Raw genomic sequence first — 15,329 nt, 5'->3', positions numbered from 1 at the left:
AAGTGTCCATACAGAGAAAACTACGGGTTCGAAAATAATTAAGTCTGGTTTCAAAACTTTTTCAAGATGTGACTAAAACACCTGTCAGGATGCAAGCCAAAGGCCTCAAAGACACAGTCAAGGCTGGATCATGGAAAGGACATGCGATTCTCAGTCATCTTCTCTAAAACTGTAGTGAGAAAAGGCACATCCTAGGCCTGTTCTGTGGAGAAGCCTGAGTATCACAGCTCTATGGAAGGATACCCAGCAACCTGTGACTGCCCGTAGTCATGGCTATACACTGCAGCAGCATGGTCCAGTTTATAAATTAATGAATGGACATTGAATACTCATTCTGATGAAAGCATTTAATGAGATGCAGCTCGTTTCTCCTAAATAAATTATTTGCATTCAGATAATTTTATGCTTAAAGTTCTACGTATAATAAATAATTTCTCACTTTAACTTTTAAGTATCATTTTTAGTATTTTGGCATACAAGCTTTCTGAACACAAATAAGTGAAATTTTAATGTGCGCCCTTGATGAGCACATAATCAGAATAGGTTCATTAGATATAACTGTACTTTATATCTTGATAGTTAAGCCCATGAAAATAAGCTTTTAAAATAATGAAAAATGTGAAGATAGAGTTCAGGAGTAAAATGGCCACAACCATATAGAAATAGAAAATACCCTAAACAGTTGCCTGCTAAGTTGTTAAAAATGGAAACAATTAAGAATATGATTATTATTGAGCATGACTGACTCATGTGGAATTATTAAATATACATTTAATTACTGACTCACTGAATAAAGGTCAGCAAATACATCAAATTAAATCTCCTGAAATTTTATATAAATGACAAATTCAGAGAGCTATTTCAATGGAGATAGTAAAAATTCTACAAAGGTGGTAGATCTTTACAGATGAAATATTGGACATTTGTTCTTAGCTACAACGAAATATCTATTTATGTCTTAATTACTTTAAACATTTATTAAGTGTATGTTTACTCACAATCCTTTGCCTTTAAAGTAAATGTTACATACAGTGAAATACGGCTCCTGTTTGTTTTGTTTGTTTGTTTGTTCTTGTTCTTTCAGGTTTGTCTCCCTGACTGCATAAAGCTAAGGCATCAGCAAACAGTAACCAATCATTCATAAATGCGTGGGGTCTCATTATTTTAAAAACTATTTTAAAATATCCTTCGTGATATTCCTTCCCAAGCATGCATTACATTTACCTCATGCCCACTATGCTCAACTTGAAAAACAAGAAACAGAAACTTCGGTGAGTGAGCCAACCATAGCCCAGATTAACTAAGGCCTAAATACTCTTAGTGGCTCTCCACCTTTCTAATGCTGCGACCTGTTAATATAGCTCCTCATGCTGTGGTGACCCACAAGCATAAAATTATGTCATTGCTTTCTCATAACTGTAGTTTTGCTACTGTAATGAATTATAATGCAAATGTCTTATATGCCAGATATCTGATGGACAATCCTTGTAGAATTCATAGCCCACAGGTTGAGAACCACTGCTCTAAACTCTTCTTTCAAGGGCTAAGGTTCTAGAAGTTTCTGTAAAGTTATCATCAGATATTTTATGTCCATTTTCTTTCCCCAAGGATATGGTTGGAGACTGGCCCATATTGTTACATGTGTCAACATTTCCTTGCTATTGTAGTTGTTCGCTATTCCATTTTATCTATTAGTTAACTTTCTTGTGGTATTGTTTCCTGACCAGCATCAAACCTTGCATCTAAACTGTAATCTTAATACTGGAAGAATGCTAGTCCAGGGCCAGCCTGGGCTACAGACTCATACCCTATCCAAACAAAGAAACAAATAACAAATCTTAGAGCTACTTGATCTAATAGAGAGAGAATAGCATGTATACTTATTAGTTCATTGGCTGCCCATGTCAAACCATCAAATTCTGACTGATACTAAAACCCATGAGGAAGAATCCACTTTGCTTTTGATGCTTTGATAAAGAATTTAAGTAAAATACTAAGGCATGGAATTGTATTCATCAAGATTTTTTTGTTGTTTAGCCTTTAAATTTATGTTTACCTCTCACATGCACATATGTGTGTGTGTGTGTGTGTGTATGTGTATATGTGTGTGTGTGTGTGTGTGTGTGTGTGTGTGCGTGCACGCCACATGTCTGCAGGTTATCGCAGAGGTCAAAAGAAGGGACCCGGTACATTGAAGATAGTGACAGTTGTGAGTTACCTGATACAGGTACTAAGAATTAAAATCAGGTCCTCTCGGGGGTTGGGGATTTGGCTCAGTGGTAGAGCACTTGCCTAGCAAGCGCAAGGCCCTGGGTTCGGTCCCCAGCTCTGAAAAATAAAAAGAATAGGAAAAAAAAAAAATCAGGTCCTCTGGAATAACAGCATGCACTCTCAACTGCTGACCAATCTCTTCAGCTCTTTCGTTATAATTTTTGATTAATCCATTAATTAATTAACTAATCAATTAATTTGAGACAGAGTCTTTTGTAGCCCAGATTAGTTTCAAGATCATTCTGTAGCCAAGGATAGTTAACCTTGAACTACGTATCCTTCGCTCCACCTCCCAAGTGTTTGCATTACAGACGTGTACTATCATGACTAGTTAAGTATTTATTTTATTTATTTATTTATTTATTTATTTATTTATTTATTTATTTGGTTTGTGTTCCAGTCAGTCTCACTGTATCCAGGGGTTTTCTAGAGCTCACTCTGCAGCCAAGATTGGCCTGGGAGCATGGCACTCCTCCTCTCGTAGCTTCCCATGTGCTGAGATAACTGCCTTGACCTTTTATTTTGATATTTAGAAAAATCACGGGGAAAAACACACTAAGAATAATGGATAAAAACATAGGCTTAAGTGGAAGCTCTTGATTCAATCTCTCTTCCGGAACTGTGTGACATAGCAGACTTTCTTATTTCCTGTTTTCTATATTTTCTTCTCTTCTGTTTTTGCATCCAAGATCCCCCACATGCCACAATTATAGGTGTGCCTGTCCAATGCCTGGCTAGCTTAATGTTCTGCATTTGAATTTCCTGATGTGCTAGGTGGGGTAATGCCAATTGCTATCTATATAGGTGTGGAAATTAAATTAACCAGTTTTCGTGAGCTGCTGTGGATAACCTGAGGCACATGGGTGGCGTATGAACACCATCAACCCATTGTTTTATTGTGATTATTTATTACTAAGAGTGCCTCTTAGAAAGGAACATGATAAATCCCCGTGATAGTACAGGTTGTAGCAAGGCCTAAAATTCTGCTCCCCTAAATGATTTCTCCTGAGCTCGCACCAAAGTGTTTTAGAAATCAGCATGTGTGCAGTCCTTCCTGAATGCACACTAGAGGCGAAGCCCAGCCACTGTTTGCATTTATGTCACTTAGCTGGTCCTCTTGACCACCTTCAGTCTCCGGCATCAGCTTCTCATTGCTGTGAAATACTGGAGGAAATACTTTGAAGGGCGAAGGACTAGTTTTGGCTCCTGGCTTGGGAGTTTCCCCTTGTATCTGTTGCTTCTGCTACGACACAGAGCATCATGGTGCAGAGGGCATGACAGAGCAAGTCTGCTCACCTTTGGGCAACTAGGAGTCAGAGAGAAAGGGAAAAGGAAGAGGGGGAAGAAGGGACGGGAGGGGAGGTAGGAAGAGGAGCAGAAAGAGAAGGAGAGAAGAACACGATACCTTCTTTAATGGCAAGCTCCTACTGACCTGCTTAGACTCGGTCTTTCCCCCTCGAGTCCACTCCACTCTGAATTCAGGAATTGCATACACACACATGCTTTCACTTGAATTTTTATTGTACACATGTCACTCCTTCTTCATTACAGCTGTGTTGTATTTTGCTGACGGCTTTATAATCAATTTAATATATATATATATGTAGACAGATATAGATATAGATATAGATATATCACTCCCATTATTTATAAATGTATCATGGGAAAATTCCTTTTGCAACTTTTCCCTTTTGCAATTGCAACCAAAGGGGAAAGTATTAGCAGTAGGATTCCTGGATTAAAATATTTGTGTTTTCTGTTTTAATATTGTTTTATGAATCACTCCTAAAAAAGATACTTTGTTAATTTCATAGCATCTTATATTGGGGTGTATCCTAAAAATATTCAGCTCCTAGGCATGCTAGGCAAGGACTCTTTGACTGAGCCTCATCCCGGCCATTACTTGTTTGAGACACAGCTTTACTATGTAGTGTAGGCTGGCCTTAAACTGTCAATCAATCTCCCTACCTTCACATCTCCAGTGCTAGAATTATAGGCATGTGACCTCATGCCAGACTTGAAATAGATTTTAATTAAATCTGTTAAATTTATTTTGCCATTCCATTATCTTTGTTTTGCCTGGGTTTCTGATTCTTTTTGTAAAATGATAGTTGAAAGATACAGATGTATAGCAATGTAGATACAAATCCAAGTCATGGCTTTGTCTACAGCAATGGTTCTCAACCTGTGGGTCCAGACCCCTGTGATGGGTTTAACATCCTTTTTTACAGGGAGTGCCTAAAGTCATTACAAAATGACCATTCATAAAAATAACAAAATTACAATTATGAAGTAGCATGGAAATGATTTTATGGCGGGGGGGGGTCACAACAACAGGAGGAAATGTATTAAAGGGCTTCAGCATTAGGGAGGTTGAAAGCCACTGTTCTAATCTGTAGATTTCATTGAGATTTTTCTGAAAACTGTTCAAAAAATTTCTTTATTGTAAAATAAAATTGTAAGGCCATCATTTCACGCAGTTGTGCTAGCTTTGTTTGTTTGTGGTTTTGTTTGTTTGGAGCTTGGGGGTTGTTTTGGTGGGTTTTGTTTTCTTTAGGCTTCTTTAATCTTGGAAGATTTGAAGTATTTTTCTTTTTTCCAGTCTTCGCTGCAGTGTAAACGGAAGAGCAGCCATTGAGTAGAAATGTCCTTAGCTTTGGGGTCACGGCTTGCATGTGTCAGACTGGTATCATCCACAGAGAGCTAGATGTCCACAGGGTTGCTAAGGTAACAACACTCAGTAGCCAGGGAACCAGTTCCCACCAGTGTTAACCTGAGCTGATCCGATGTGGCTTCTTCCTCCTCTGGGCTTTTCTTTTCTTTCTTTTTTTTTTTTTAATTGGGTATTTTCTTTATTTACATTTCAAATGTTATCCCCTTTCCTGGTTTCCCCTCCAGAAACACCCTATCCCATCCATCCTCCCCCTGTTTCTATGAGGGTGCTCCCCTTCCCACCCACCCACTCCTTCTTCCCTCCCTGCCCTGGCATTCCTGTACACTGGAGCATTGAGCCTTGGTAGCACCAATGGCCTCTCTTTCCATTGATGCCCAACAAGGCCATCCTCTCCTACATATGTGCTGGAGCCATGGGTCTGTCCATGTGTACTCTTTGGATGGTAGTTTAGTCCCTGGGAGCCCTGGGGGGGGGTGGTCTGGGTGGTTGATATTGTTCTTTTTCCTATGGATTGCAAACCCCTTCAGCTCCTTCAGTCCTTTCTCTAACTCCTCCATTGGGGACCCCGTGCTCAGTCCACAGGTTGACTGAGAGCATCGGACTTTGTATTTTTAAGGCTCTGGTAGAGCCTCTCAGGAGGCATCTATATCACGCTCCTGTCAGCATGCACTTCTCGGCATCTGCAATAGTGTCTGTGTTTGGTGTCTGTATATGGGCTAGATCCCAGGTGGGCCAGTCTCTGGATGGCCTTTCCTTCAGGTTATGCTCCACACTTTGTCTCCATATTTCTTCCCTTGAGTATTTTGTTCCCTCTGCTAAGAAGGTCTGCAGCATCCACACTTTGGTCTTCCTTCTTCTTGAGCTTCATGTGGTATGTGGATTGTATCTTGGGTATTCTGAGCTTTGGGGCTAATATCCACTTATCAGTGAGTACATACCATGTGTGTTCTTTTGTGACTATGTTACTTCACTCAGGATGATATGTTCTAGTTACATCCATTTGCCTAAGAATTTCATGAAGTCATGGTTTTTAATAGTTGAGTAGTACTCCATTGTGTAAATGTACCACATTTTCTGTACCCATTCCTCTGTTGAAGAACATCTGGGTTCTTTCCAGCTTTTGGCTATTTTAAATAAGGCTGTTATGAACATAGTGAAGTATGTGTCCTTGTTATATGTTCGAACATTCTGAGTATATGCCCAAGAGTGGCATGGCTGGGTCCTCAGTTAGATCTATGTTCAATTTTCGGAGGAACTGCCAGACTTATTTCCAGAGTGCTTGTACCAGCTTGCAAACTCACCAACAATGGAGGAGTGTTCATCTTTCTCCACATCCTCGCCAGCATCTGCTGTCATCTGAGTTTTTGATCTTAGCCATTCTGACTGGTATGAGGTAAAATCTCAGAGTTATTTTGACTTGCATGTATTTCCATGATGACAAAGGATGTTGAACATTTCTTTAGGTGCTTCTCACCATTGGGTATTCCTTAGTTGAGATTTCTCTGTTTAGTTATGTACCCAAATTTTAATAGGATTATTTGGTTCTCTGGAGTCTAACTTCTTGAGTTCTTTGTATATATTGCGTATTAGCCCTCTATCAGTGTAGGATTGATAAAAATCTTTTCCCAATCTGTTGGTTGCTGTTTTGTCCTATTGATAGTGTCCTTTGCCTTACAGAAACTTTGCAATTTTGAGGTAACATTTGTTGATTGTTGATCTTAGAGCATAAGCCATTGGTGTTCTGTTCAGGAAATTTCCCCCTGTGCCCTCGTGACCAAGGCTCTTCCCTACTTTCTCTTCTATTAGTTCCAGTGTATCTGGTTTTGTGTGAAGGTCCTTAATCCACTTGGACTTGAGCTTTGTACAAGGAAATAAGAATGGATCAATTTGGCTGGAGAGATGGCTCAGTGGTTAAAAGCACTGACTGCTCTTCCAGAGGTCCTGAGTTCAAATCCCAGCACCCATATGGTGGCTTACAACCATCTGTAATGGGATCTAATGCCTTCTTCTGGTATGTCTGAAGACAGCTACAGTGTACTCATATAAATAAAAATAAATCTTTAAAACAAAAAAGAATGGGTCAATTTTCATTCTTCTACATGCAGACCTCCAGTTGAACCAGCATCATTTGTTAAAAATGCTGTCCTTTCAGCATTTTAGCTCCTTTGTCAAAAATCAAGTGACCAGAGATGTGTGGGTTCATTTCTGAGTCTTCAACTCTTTTCCATTGATCTACTGTGTGACATCTGCTTAGGATCTTCTGGCCTTTAGAGTCTTTGATGAGAAGTCTGATGTAATTCTGATAGGTCTGTCTGTATATGTTACTTGACCTTTTACCCTTACTCCTTTTAATATACTTTCTCTGTTTTGTGCATTTGGTATTTTGATTATTATGTGACAGGAGGAATTTCTTTTCTAGTTCAGTCTATTTGGAGTTCTGGTAGCTCCTGTATGTTTATGGGCATCTCTTTAGGTTAGGGAAGTTTTCTTCTATAATTTTGATGAAGATATTTATTGGCCCTTTAATTTGGGAATCTTTGCCCTCTTCTATACCTATTATCCTTTGGTTTTCTCATTGTGTCTTGGATTTCCTGGATGTTTTAGGTTAGGAGTTTTTTTACATTTTACATATTTTTTGACTGTTGGGTCAATGTTTTTACTATGGTATTTTCTACCCCTGAGATTCTCTCTTCAGTCTCTTGCGTTCTGTTAGTGATGCTTGCCTCTATGACTCTTGATCTCTTTCCTAGGTTTTCTATTTCCAGGGTTATTTCCCTTTGTGATTTCTTTTTTTTTTTTTCATCTTTATTAAATTGGGTATTTCTTATTTACATTTCAAATGTTATTCCCTTTTCTGGTCCCAGGCCAAAATCCCCTAGCCCTCCCCTCCCTTTCTATGTGGGTGTTCCTCCCCATCCCACCCTTTGTGATTTCTTTATTGTTTCTATTTCCATTTTTAGACCCTGAATGGTTCTGCTCAAATCCTTTACCTGTTTAGTTGTGTTTTCCTATAATTTTTTAAGGGATTTTTTTGTGTTTCCTCTTTAATGATTTCTACTTGTTTACCTGTGTTGACCTGTTTTTCTTTAAGGAAGTTATTTATGTCTTTATTAAAGTGCTCAATCATTATCATGAGATGTGATTTTTAAACCCGAATCTTGCTATTCTGGTGTGTTGGGGTATTCAGGAATTGCTTTGGTGGGAGAACTGGGTTCTGATGGTCCAAAATAGCCTTGGTTTCTGATGCTTAGGTTCTTGCAGTTGCCTCTCGCCATCTTGGTCTTGCTGTCTCTAACTGGAACCTGTCCCTCCTGTGATCCTGTGAGTCTGTGAGCCTGTGAACTTAGGAGTGACAGCTCTCCAAGGGGACCAGCTCCCTCTGGGAGGGATTTGGGTCTACATTGCTCTGCCACAGGGTTAACTCCATAGCATGCAGATGGAGACAGGAAGGAGCCTGTCCTCTGTTGCTCTGCAGTTCCTGAGCTCTGTGGTCTTCTGGCAGGTCCCTCTTTGGTCAGTTATTGGAGCAAAAATGTTCCCCTCACCTGCGGACTTAGGAGTGGCAGCATTTCTGGGAGACCAGCTCTCTCTAGGTGGGGTTTTCATCTAGAATTTTCTATGAAGACAATATTTTGTTTTTCATTACAGACCCTGGCAATGACTCGCTAAGTTACCTCAAATATCATGGTATTTAGCAAGTGTTGATTTCTATGATTCTGTCCCCGTTTGAAGTGACAGAGTTTACCTTTCTCCAATGTGTCTGTTGTTCTGTAGGTCCTTGATGCTTTCCCAATAGTCCCCAGTCCTTTAATTTACAATGTTGCTCTTCTATGTTTGATCAGCCTAACCTTTGATGCTTATTTACTTGTAAGTACTGCAACGTGTTCCTAAGCCATCCTGTATCTTTCCTAATTCAATCTAGTCTACCATTTCCTCAAAGATGCCTGGTTCCTTTCAGGGAAGTATGGTGTTTGGAAAATAAGGCTTCATGCTAAAAGAGAAAGCATGCTTGGTCCTGCTGGGGTATATGTGCTTCTATGTCCTCTCAGAAGACAGGACTCAGGGAATGGGAAAAAGGGAAGAAAGAGGTGGGAGAGAGAGAGAGGGAGGGAAAAAAGAAGGAGACCCACACCTAACTATTACATATACAGTGGTGCTATAGGCAGAGCATGTTCATACATATAGAGACAGATTATCTATATACATTTATAGATTTACAGGTATTGCTTGACTACCTGTGTTTCATTACATCTCTCATTCCAGACCTAGTTCCATATTCCAAGATATCTGCCTCCCAGTATTAATCATGTATATATGTATTTATTGGTCTAATTGTTAGGATATATAAAAAAGATAAGAGTGGTTGACCTACATTTCTGATGGCAGGTATCACTTAAACTGTAATATTTAAAGGACTTTTTGCCTTTAGTGTGACAAAAAATAATCCAGAGATTATGTTAAAATATTGTTTAATTGCTTGCCACTCCATGAGCAATCCTCTGACTGATTCGACTTGTAAGTTTCAGTCTACCTGTCCATTGGCTAAGAGCAAGCTGTGGCGAGCACTTTGTTCTTTTCATCAACATTTTTCAAGGAAGCTCGTGGTTTCAAAACTAAGAAATACATATTTTACCACGATGCAAAAGTCTTTATCAATTCAGATTTTTTTCAGTGCTTTGGTCACAAAAGGGTATTATTTTTCTCTCCCCCATGAGAAAATGCAGAGATTATCAAATGGATTTTTTTTCTCATTAAAATTTTTTAAATGGAACGTTCAGTGAATTTCTCATTTTTTGAAATAAACTCGCCCTTCTGAGATAAGTCCTCTTTGGTCATGGTTGCATTTTTTGAATATGGAGTTGCATTTCTTCTGCTAATTTTGAAATTTTTCTCGGTATCTGTAAGATATTTATTTTAGTTTAGTTTTTCTTCTAGCATTAGGATCATCTATCTGACTTCCGATATCTAAAACTTTGATAGTGATTTTCAGTTTCTCCTGTAGAAAACGGGAGCAGTTATATCTCTCCCAGCAGTAGACTAGTCAGATCAATCGGGCGGTGGACATGGAAGGGCTTTACAGACAGAGGACAGGAGGCATATGTTAATTATTACAGCAGCTAGGAGCAAAGTGAGCTACACAGCAAGGGTAATTAGAGCTACCTCAGCTGAGAACGCCATAGACACATGTAAAGATTTCACAGGAGTTATCTGAGTTCAGTTTTAATACACATTAAAATTTGATTAAACCATGAAGCAAATATTCTGCAGAAGGGAAAGAGTGTAAGTATATCAAGGCTTTGGATTGCAGAATTCATTATTCAGACTCACTGATTTCTGTGCGTCTTCGAGGAAGCTAGGGTGATACTCCGATCTGAAGGCCAGAGAGGGCAGCAGCTTCAGCAGCAGCAGTCAGCTCCTGGCAAGGGTGCATGCTTGATAAATAGTTGGCGAGCATTCTGATCATAGGAAACCAGAATAACCTTTGCTTCCCCTGGAGTCCATGATCCCCTTAACCTCATGCAGTAGGCGATTTTAAAGAGCATTTCACATGATGCTGTGCTGTCTGTTCTGTCAGTTTTGTTCTGTGTACAATCACGGAGAACACGCTATAGCTTCTGTTGGTGAGTGGGGAAGCTATTTGCTTCCAAATACCATCTCTCTGGACATCCTGTGAACCACTCCGATTTTTACATTGATTTTGAATAAAAAGTTCTGTAAGTGAGGCAAATCTGCTGTTTTCCTCTTTTATAATTGTTCGATTTTTGGCTTGAGGTGTTTGTGAGGCTTGGAAATACATTAGACTAGCTTTACTCCTTTTTAATTTAAGTGTTTTGGGAATTTCTACATGAGTGCCGTGTGTACCTCATTCCCACTCTTACCTCCACCTTCCTGCCCTCTGCCCCTCAATAACTTCTCTGGTGCCCCCACTCCCTCTCAACTTCATGACTCTTTCTATAATTACCAGTGTTACACACACATACCACATTATATGCACGTAAAGTAAACTTTCAAAATAATATGACTTCCTATGGCCTTTTCAAATATCCTTGTTGTTGGTTGTCTCTTCTCCCTGCTCCCCAAATTCCTTCCTGCCCCTTCATAGCCTCAATATTCTATTATCCCTCTCTAGGGATCATCTTGCCCTACCCCTTGGTCCCTTTCTACATTCCTGGCTTCTGCAGTTACTCCAGATTATAGTCTCAAATCTAATGGTTCAGAGTCAGGATCCAAGGCTGGAGAAATGGCTCAGTGGTTAAGAGCACTGACTGCTCTTCCAGAAGTTCTGAGTTCAAATCCCAGCAACCACATGGTGGCTCAGAGCCAGGATCCATAGAGAGAATATGTAGTGTTTGTCTTTCTAGGTCTGCATTGCCTTACTCTATATAGTATTCCCCAATCTTATCTATTTAGTTGTAGATTTAATCTCTGTATATAGCTGAATAGAGTTGCATTGTGCATAGATGCCACATTTTGATTATCTATTCATTAACTGAAGGACATCGAAGTTGTTTCTAATTTCTAACTATTGTGGTAAAGTGACAGCGAACTCAGCTGAGCATGTGTCTCTGCAGTAGAATGTCAAGTCCCTGATTGCTAAGGATCTTGAACAACTTTTTTTTTTTATTTCTTCTTTGGAGAGCTCTCTGTTGAAATCCATAAGTCCAAATGTCATTTCCTTAAACGGGGTCATTTGTTTTGTTGACTCTTTGATTTTGAGTTCTTCAGATGTACGAACCCTCTATCAGCTGTCGAAGGTTCTCTATCACCAGTGGGCTTCCCTGCTGCCCACTGTTTCCTTTGCTGTGTCTAAGCTTGTTAGTTTTATGAAGTGCAGTTTGCCAATTTCTGAGTGAAACTTCCATGCTCCCAGAAGAAGGCATCCTGTGCAGAAATCCCTTTTCTGTTCCTGCATGCTCACTGTAGGAGACTGCCCACAGTTTTCTTCTAGCAGGTTGAGTTTTACATTGAGGTTGAGGGCTTTGACCCATTTGGAGTTGATTTTCGTCTGGGGTTATGGTTATAAGATTGCTGTAGTAACATGCGCTCATCTTTAGGTCTCCTATCCTGCTCCTGTTTTTGTGCCAATGTCATGCTGGTTTTCTTATGGTAGCTCTATAATATAATTTTATATCTAAAATGATAATCCCTTCAGCTTAATTGTTTTTACTAAGGATTGCTTTGATATCCTTTGTGCTTCCATATGAATTTAAGGATAGATTTCTCTATTTTGTGAAGAATGTCATAGGATTTTGAATGGGGTTGTCTTCAATGTGTGAGTTGCTTTTGGTAGAATGGTCATCTTCACAATATTGATTCCACCAATCCATGAGCAAGAGAGTCTTCCCATTGTCTAGTTTCTTTTTTAATCTTTTTTTCCAGATTATTAAAGTTTCATTGTAGAGACCTTTCACATTCTTGCTTAGGTTCATTTCTAGATAGTTACTTCTTTGGAGAGTCCTGTAAATGTAAGTAGCTTTCTCAGCATGTTTGTTGTGGGTTTATAGAAAGAATGGGTTGGGTCTTTTTTTTCTGTAAATTTGTTTTGTATCTTGCCATTGGGTGTAAATTGTTGATTACTTCTAGTTTTCTGGTAGAATATTTGGGATCCATTATCTGTAATGTCATGCCATCTACAAACAGGAATAATTTAATTTGTCTTCTTATTGGTATTCCTTAAATTCCTCCTCTTGTCTTCTTGTTATGGCTAGTGCTTCAAGAACTATACCTAGATTGTGTCATTTTCAAGTGACACATATGGTGTCACTTACTTTCAAACTGTGTCCAAATAACCCAACAACTGAAGAAAGTAAGGCATTGAAATCATTGGTTATTCTTGAGTTGGGGATTAATATGAGTCTTGAAGTTCAGTAGTGCATTGTTTATGAAAATGCACATGCTAGAGTTTTATGCATATATGATTAGTATTGAAGTGTTGTTTTCTTGTTTGCTCGATCAGAATAAAGTGCCTTTTACCTCTTCTGATTAATTTTGGTTCACTGTCTATCTTGTCAAATAGGATAACAACTCCAATTTTTCCTGGTCCCATTTGCTTTGAATGCTTTTTTCCATTCTTTCACTCAAAAATGCTGCCTAACATTGAAGATAAGGTAGGTTTTGTTTCACTGTCCTTTCAACTAACCTATATCTTTTGATTAAGGAGTTTGAGGTCATTAATGCTTAGAGTCGTTATTGAAAGATGTGTATTGATTGCTGTCACTTTGGAGGTTTTATTGTATTCTTAGTTCTGTTTGTATTCCAGTATTACAATGATTTCACTCGCTCTTTTCCTGTAGTCTTTCGACTATGCCTATTCCTCTCTTGAGTCTTCCTTGCTTACAGTATTCTTGGTTGGGCTGGTTTGGTAGACAAAGATACTTCCAGCCTGTTTGTTTAAGGGGAAATTGTCCTTTTTCTGTCAACAATGCCAGGTAGTTTTGCTAGGTAACATCATTTGGGTTGGCGTCTCTGGTGGTTTAGAACTTAAAGTAGACTGCTTCGTTCTCTTTTGCCTTTCAATGCTTCTGTTGAGGACTCAGCTGTAATGCTGGTGAGACTTTCTTCATGTTTGATATGTGGGTGTGGCTTTTCTCTAGGAGCTTTCTATGCCCATATATATGTGTGTGTGTGTGTGTGTGTGTGTGTGTGTGTGTGTGTGTGTGTGTGTGTGTGTGTATATATATATATATATATATATATATATGTATGTATGTATGTATTTCATGTCTGTGGGGAATTTCTTTCCAGTCCTGTTTGGTGTTCAATGTTATTTCTGCATTGTATGAGTATGTCTTCCTTTAATGTAGGAATGTTTCCATGTTCTTGTTGAAGATCTGGTATATGCCATGGACCTGGATTCTTCTCTTTCTCATGTGCCTATGGAATCAAAGAATTGATTTTTCATCATGTCCCAAATTTCATAATAACCTTTTAATGTATTTTAATGTATCATTTTCTTTCATTGACTGGTAGAATTTCTCTACGTCATCTTCAACTTCTGATATTATGTGCTGAATCCATTGGACTGGTAAGACTTCACCTGAGCTTCCTAATTGGGTCCTTGACATTTTCAGTTCTCTCTTCACTTCAGATGGAGTTACCTTCATATGTCTATCACTGTATTGAACTCAGTGTTCAAATCCTCCATTGTGTTCATAATTTCACTCATTTGTTTTTATTTTCTTGGACTTCAGGATTTATTCCTGTCTTTTTAAAAGTTTGTTCGTGTCGTTGATTGATCCACCTTTAATTCCTTGATTTCTTTTTGAGTTTTTTTCTTAAAGACTGTATCTGGCTATGTAGCCTTCACGACCTCAGAACTCACTGTGTAGACCAGACTGGCCTTGGATTCACATAGAGGTGCCTGCCTTCCTGCCTGCCTAACTGTCTCCTGACTGCTGAGATTAAAACAGTGCCTGTTATGGTCACTCAGATCCATAAATTCTTCTAACCTATATGTAATTGTTCTTTTAAAGTTTGTGTCCTAGGTTTTGTCTAGGTAATTTCCATTGGAGAACATTTCCATAGGACTGATTACCTTTGAGCAGGAGATATCATTTTAGTTTTTCATAATGTTTGAGCTTTCGCCATGAGGTCTAGGCATGTAGCTCTATTTCATTGGTTGTATGCCTTATATTCCTATGTTGAATGGCAGTTTGGCTGCTTTTGATGTTTCCTGAACTTGGTTGATTTTGGGTCAGACTGAGGGAGTCAGCAGGTCAGTCTTTTTCTAATTCATATTACATATTGAGCAGAGAAGCTGGAGAACTCTAATTCCAGGGGAATTGGTGTAGTTAAAGGGTCTTAATGACTGTGTAACATTTCTTGGATGAAATCCAAGAAAGCCCTCTGGTGCGATTCTCAGTTGGCCTGAGTCTAAAAAAGCAGTACAGAAAAAAGATGTGTCAGGGCCTCTGAGAAGCATGAAAATGTGTCCCCGGGCAAGGCTCTGCCTGGAGGACAGCACAGGTCCCCATCGAGAGAGTGTAAAAGGAGCTTGAACGTGCTACTTCTCTACCCATTTTTTTCTCCATCTTTATTAAATTGGGTATTTCTTATTCACATTTCAATTGTTATTACCTTTCCCAGTTTCCAGGTAAACATCCCCCTAACCCCTTCCCCTCCCCTTCTATATGGGTGTTCCCCTCCCCATCCTCCTTCCATTACCCCCCTCCCCCCAACAATCACGTTCACTGGGGGTTCAGCCTTGGCAGGACCAAGGGCTTCCTATTCCACTGGTGCTTTTACTAGGCTATTCATTGCTACCTATGGAGTTGGAGCCCAGGGTAAATCCATGTATAGTCTTTGGGTACTGGCTTAGTCCCTGGAAGCTCTGGTTGGTTGGCATTGTTGTTCATATGGGGACTCAAGCTCTTTCAAGCTCTTA

Source organism: Rattus rattus, chromosome 2 (assembly GCF_011064425.1).
Source record: "Rattus rattus isolate New Zealand chromosome 2, Rrattus_CSIRO_v1, whole genome shotgun sequence".
Taxonomy (NCBI): Eukaryota; Metazoa; Chordata; class Mammalia; order Rodentia; family Muridae; genus Rattus; species Rattus rattus.
Note: the sequence above shows the minus strand (reverse complement) of the source record.